This window comes from Lampetra planeri, chromosome 8 (assembly GCF_965212315.1).
Source record: "Lampetra planeri chromosome 8, kcLamPlan1.2.h2, whole genome shotgun sequence".
Taxonomy (NCBI): domain Eukaryota; kingdom Metazoa; phylum Chordata; class Hyperoartia; order Petromyzontiformes; family Petromyzontidae; genus Lampetra; species Lampetra planeri.
This window is the reverse complement of record NC_136114.1, coordinates 7,300,915-7,307,836: the sequence shown is the minus strand read 5'-3', so window position 1 is coordinate 7,307,836 and position 6,922 is coordinate 7,300,915.

The following is a 6,922-nucleotide window of genomic DNA, read 5'->3' as shown; positions in this document are numbered from 1 at the left end:
TGGAGGCGATTAAAACGTGTTCATGTGTGATACAGGGATCATCGGTGATGGACGGGATCTGGTTCCCCTTTGTAGATTTACAACAGACTTATTTGATTTTCCCCTGTCACCATGTTATCTTTTGCTTTCAGTTCAACTCTGTCTTAGCCTCCTCGCCTTTCTCAGTTTCCCTGCACTCACAAAAGGGTAACGCCGATTTCATACATCTATATTGGACGTATATAATCAAGAAAAATAACGGAGCGGCAGCTAAGGAATGGAATGCATCCGAGAGGACGTCCATCTCGTCGATGGAGGGATGCATCAGTTCATGTGCTGGATGGGGGAGACCATGAAGCAGTGGAATAATGTTTGATGACGCAGGTGGCCATTTGTTGTTTACTCTGGCTTTGCCGGCTTCTGTTGTGAAAAAGATAAAATATATTTTTAAAAACATTCACTTGAAATGAAAACGAAGATAAAAATGGGGGAAATACTGTACAATACAATATAATAAGTATTGGCCTGGTTGGTTAACATATCAAGGTATAGTCAAACATTATTTTGGGAAATTAAACGGCAAGGAATGTGAATAAACCACTTTAGGTGGATCAATGTTGAGCTGGAAACAGTCCCGCAATTACAATTATTTGCTGATAGTCCGTTGGCAGTGCGGCACAATCACAAAACAACACATTTGTCAATAACAGACTTAAAAATGTAAACTGTTAATCCTAAAATGTTGCTACTGTTATGCCAGGTGGCTGCTTTAAACGACACACTCTATTTAAATATATCTCACAAACATTGCACACTTACCATATAATGCATTCTCTTTGGTAACATGACACTTTTTAAGTTTTGAAACAAACACAAAAACAGATAAAAGGCACCCAGCCTTTGCACATTATGCAAAAAAAAACAGCAGTACTTGAGTGTGTGTGTTTTCTCGTCATTTAAATCTTTTCACAAAACCTTTAACCAAACAACTATCAGACTCGGCAAGCTTGCTCACAGTGCTGTGACCACATCGTTCCGAGAACACTCTCAGAGACACATCAGTGCTCTCTGTAAAGCCACTCTCTTCTCAGGATGTCGCTACTCATGTTGCTGATGCTGCTTACATGTGTCCACCATTTGAATGAAAAAGGGGGCAACGGGCATCTTCTGTTTGAAATCCCCGCCCAGTGCTCCCTGGGTCCATATCAGGGCAGGGCTTAGTGACGGCTGCTGCCATTGGAAGTTCACAAGTAAATGTGCAAGCTGTGTCAATAGAAGCACTCACTCAACACAAGCCAGCAATGTGTGGTCCGTGGCTTGGGCGAGTCTCAGGGTCAACAGCAGCCTCTGTGGTAAGAAAGCATTGACTGTTAGCTGGTCTAGAAGGCGTGCACCTTTTTGCTTGTGTGTGTTATTCGTTTGTACATGGGCTGTGTTTAGAGGCACGGCCCACTTTGTTACTCTTGTATCATCAACACCATGACTCGAAGCTTGCGAGGCCGGTAAGTGAATGGATACTGCAATGTGTACGTTTCTAAAATCGTTTGCAGATTTTAAAAAATACGGAATATTCCCCACCCAGTACTACTGCGAACGTCCGGCTCGCGAAATCAATTGGCAGTTCCAGCCATCACATTCGGGGTGAGTTAATTAAATGTTTGACCAAATATCACAGGTTAATCTTTAAGTTGATACTTTTGTATGGCCCGCGAATGATGGTATAAATGTCCAAGTGGCCCTTGGCAGAAGAAAGGTTCCCTACCCCTGTTTTACAGGATTGCAACTTAAAAGCAAATTGGGTAGGGTTTTAAGTGACGAGTTTTAAAACCCCACAAACTTTAAAACCAGGGAACAAATTGATACAAATAATAAGAATAGATGTTACCCTTTCCGGCAATAATTACAGGTGTTAATATATTCAAACACCAAATAGACAATCCTATCGCGAGGTATCGAGTCTGTTTGAACAACTTAACGTCGGTATAATTACCAGAAATGGTAAAGCCTATTCCCTTTTTTCGTCATCTTGATAAAAAAAAAACGCGCCCCATAGATAAGAGAATAAATGATTCGTTGATGATGCTGCTGCGTTGGCAGTGGTGTACAAGCATTAAGTACAATGGACATTCGTCAATACCACTGTGTATGGCCTTAAAAGAAAAACATTTAAAAGGCGTCGTTTAGAGCAATTAAACGTCTTCACAGCACGTAAATTACAAATTAGTTAACAGTATTTTGGGAAGGGAACTACTGTAGTTCTAGAAGGATCCGCATTTTTTTTTTACAAACCACAGCCACTCGACTGTGCCCGGCTCCTGGTAGAGAGGGTCGTCGTGTTGTGCCACTGAATGTGTTGGGCCCTCTTCATGTGCATGGCAGAATTCTTTGTTGTTTGTAGAAGTTCTGTTTAATTTGGACGGTGCCCCATTTCAATTATTGTGTGCATTTGTGTCTGGACCGCAGGCCGTTTGTATTTGAGTCGAGGTGATTGGCTGCTCAACGAGTGTATCCATTTGAACAATTCCTGTTGACTTTTCCACGAAGTGGTGTTGGTTTTTATCGACCTCGGATGATGATTGGCCGAGTCATTCCCCAAACAAGATTTGAACTCGCGACCTTCTGATTGAGAGGCATGCTCTCTGGAGGCTATATAATGATTTGTTGTTGTATTGGCAGTCCCATGACCACATCTGGAAGCTCTAAGCAGGTTTGAGCCTGGGGTCGGGTGACCACTATGCTTCCCACCTTTATCCCTCTGTGACCAGCGTGAAGTATGGTCAGATAATCCTCATCACTCACACGGTGATAGGATGCCCTCATCCAGCAGTGGACACTCAAGTTCGTGGTGTGAAGATGACGTCATGGAGTGAAATTACTGGTTTAGAAATGTAAAACTTTAGAATTAGTTGGTGAAATATGGAGGGATGTACAGTCATGATAATATAAAGTAGGTGTGTGATGCCCAAATTAAGTTACTTTTGCTGTGTGATTGCCCATATAAGGAGTTATGGAACAATAAATGATAGAAATAATAGCGATTTCGATTCTATGTTCAACCCCATTCTAGTTCCCATGATCTAGCTCATAACAGCTCGATCCAAAGTTCGACCCCATGCTAGATCCATATCCTTCCATATTTCACGGGCTCATTCTGGGGTGCCACAGTGCCAACCCAGTAAACGTACCAACATTGGAATGCGGTTGGAACCGTTGGCCCGACGTTTCACATTTACCGCGTACAGAGAAAACAGTTCAAGAGTGGAACACCAATAGGACGTTGCTGCAATTCAATTCTCTTTCTACTGCTGTCTCCCTCTGTCTCCGTGTTTGTAGAGTACTGAACTGGTGTCCACGTGTGACACAGCAGTTGTTGTGACCCTATTCATTATTCTGGGCACAATTGTTTTGCATTCGCTTGCAGGACTTAATCTTGCTACTGTGGTTCCGAGTGTCACGTTTTTCACATAACATCCACCTGCAAAGCAGTTTAAGCTCCACAGCTGGAGACCGAGAACGCCATGACTTGTTGTAATCTAGCAATTGGGCGGTTTATAATTCTGGTTCAAGTTAATAAGCTACAGTAGTTTATTTAATTTCATAACGAGGAAAGTGGTATTTAAGGAATTGTCTGAAAGACATTACGTCTCGTTTTTATTTGACTAATTTTCGTTGAATGTGCCACCTTTAGAATATTGAACATTTTAATTCTATATGGATTTAATAATAACAGAATTGTGTCCTATAACTGATTGACTTGGGTTTATAATTTTGCAATCCTGTTTTTTTCTCATGATTAAAGTGCATGGATACTACTGTACTACGAGGAATGCAGCTTCATCATTTGGTTATTGATGTTTGAAAGATACTTGTCAAATGTAGTCTCAAGATGATCAATTCACCAAAAATCTGAAGAAAATATTCTTTCCATAGGTGCAAGTTTATTTTTTGAGGGCATGAGCTGATCCATTTTGGTTTAATGGACCAAACGGTTGGCCACAGTTCATCGCTAGAGGCACATATTAATGGATGGCTGAATTACAATTAAAAAAATATATATCATCCTACTATATTACAATATCGATGTGTTGAAAACTAGTTGTCGTTCCGATTTTAACGCAAACCAAAAATAGTACCAAACATGGGCCCCCATGTACACCGCAGACTTCCTGTGTGCACGGCTATAATGGGCACCTTCGAAGCTTGTTACAACCTATACGGAATTACTTTTGTTACACGGTAGCAATATCCACTGGTAATAGCACATGTAATAACAGTAAAACCTAAGCATCTTCCAGCCAGTCATTTGATTTATTTAGACCTCGTGACCAAGCTCTTCCATGAATATAGTTCTGTGTGTGCTTGATCCGTTGTGCCCAGGCAAAGAGGACAAGGGGAACTGTCTCCGCCACATCTGTCCCAAGATAGGCAATAGCCCCAAGCCCAGACCTCACGCTGACACTCTCGTCTTGGTGGCCAGAACCCAGACGAAGCCACCACAGCTTTTGCCGGTAAGCCCAGGCACAGACATTCCCACAACCACCGCACACGCTGGACCACACTCTTGCCAAAACCCTTGTACATCTACATACCGCTACCCACAACAGTGCAGTATATTGTAATAAGGCCATTGACAGAATTATCCAGAATGTGCCTGATACCATCGGATGTCACAGACAGCTAAACAGGGTTGAGGTCAGATGATGGAGGGCGAGCGCGCGCAGTAAACAAGTGTTTAAAGTTAATAAAAGTAAAATAAAAATAAAATAAAAATCAGGACGTTTCGGAGGCAACACAAGCTTCCGTCTTCAGGTGGAACCGTCACAGCACGATAGCTGTATCGTGCTGTGACAGTTCCACCTGAAGACGGAAGCTTGTGTTGATACGGCTATCGTGCTGTGACGGTTCCACCTGAAGACGGAAGCTTGTGTTGCCTCCGAAACGTCGTGATTTTTATTTTATTTTTTATTTTACTTTCATTAATTAAAATTTTTTACCTACGTGACTTTACCGAAAAAAACCTAAGAATATGAATCCTTGCAGTCACGAAAGCTTCAAATCTAGAATTAAGTGTTTAAAGGCTGTTGTGGGTCAACGTTGTGGTAAGCAGAGGGCTTTGCAGTACAATCCATCATTGTACTGTCTTTTGCTCCCATGTTTGAGCTCTCCGCCTCCACCAACCTGCACAGACCAGCGTGGTGAAGTATGATCGAATAACGCCCTAGATCCACACTGTGTGGGAAGACCCTCATCCAGCGGTGAAATGTACATTGTGATGGGGGAGGGGTTTATTCCACAGTTGGGCACTATGTGAGACTAAAGCATACAATCAATTATTATTGTCGATGTTATGATATAATTTTTTATATTGTGGGCTTATCACAAGTTGGCCTGATAAAACAACGGGGGAGTCCTTTGTTTGTGTGTGTTTAGAAATGCATCCGTGCGCGCAGTCAATCTCGGTGTAAGGTAATTCCTGGCCTCGACGTACCGCACACAAATCATGCTTCTACTTCTAGAAATGGTAATGAGCACATCCGTAATGCTATCTATCACATTGCGTACACATTTTGCAACATACAGACTTGGCATGAGACGGTTGTATGGGTGGCAGCCAACTAAAAATTTCAAAGGTGCAAGTGTGTGTTTTTTTATCCACAAATATTATTTTCATTTGACTACTAAAAGCATCACTGCAGTGTGACATATTTTAATAATTAAGCAATTATGCTTATACACTGCATGTTTATCGTTGTGGGGGTGTTTTCACTCCTCTTCTGTTCATAATGTATTGTTAACCAATGCCCCCTGGCCATGTCCGTGAACTTAACTGAAAAATACGAAACTCAAAGAGATTCCTGTTGGATTGACTACGAGGCGACATTTATCTCCTGTTTGCAATCCTAAGCCAGAGTTGGAAATTCCACATTCATTTGGTGGCAGTGAGCCTCTCCATACTGTTCACTTCCCTACAGAGTGGCACGATACTTATTTTATTGACTCCAGACAGACGAAGGGCTTAGTTGACCTCCGACTGGAATTTGAATGCTCTTACTTCTGATTGCAAACATCATGCTTTATCCATGCGTGATTCTGTTGGACATATTGCACAAGCCAGGGCTGTAATCCTCCCTCTTACCAGTGGAATGATTGTGGTGCTCTGTAGTGCTATTAAAAATGCAATTAAGTGATGTAATAATGTGTGCATTGTGATTAATTGTGATAAATAATGTTCATTTAATGGGATATTTTTCAAAGCAGCTGTACTGCATTGTTAATTTAAATGTTAGGTTTTTAAAGATGCTGTCAGATTTTTCAAATGCTATGTTTAAGTAAAAAAAGGCCTCATCGTCCTGCAGGTAGTATTATTGTTTTACGTTTTACAAGGACGACTTTACACTACAGTACTGTATTACATATCGGTGTTTGTACATCAAGCTATGCCTTGCTGATGATTCAAAACAGCATACATAATTTCCATTGACAAATATTGACATTGACGACAATATTATTTCTCCTTTGAAATGAATACATGCTTCAATCTTGTACTGAGCTTAACATTCCATTGGGAGGACTGCATTGCGCAGTACTGTATTCATAAAACCATGATAAGCTGGCCTGTTTCAAACGCAGTGCATGTGGATAACTGTATATTCCATTTTTAGTGGGGAGCGGTAGTGTAGCGGTTAGCGCGCTGCGCTATGAACCTGGCGACCCGGGTTCGTTTCCCGCTCACGGCTAACACCAGTGACGATTATCTGAACCGGTCCTGGGCCTCCCCTAGGTCGACTCAGCCTTAAATGAGTACCTGGTGCGGTGTGTAAACATCGCCACTGGGGAGACAAAGGCGGTCGGGCGTGGTGCTGGCCCACCCACCCCCTCGTGTACCGTTTCGGCCTTCATAGGTGCTCGCTAACAGCACTTGCCCCTACAGTCTGTTAAGGCT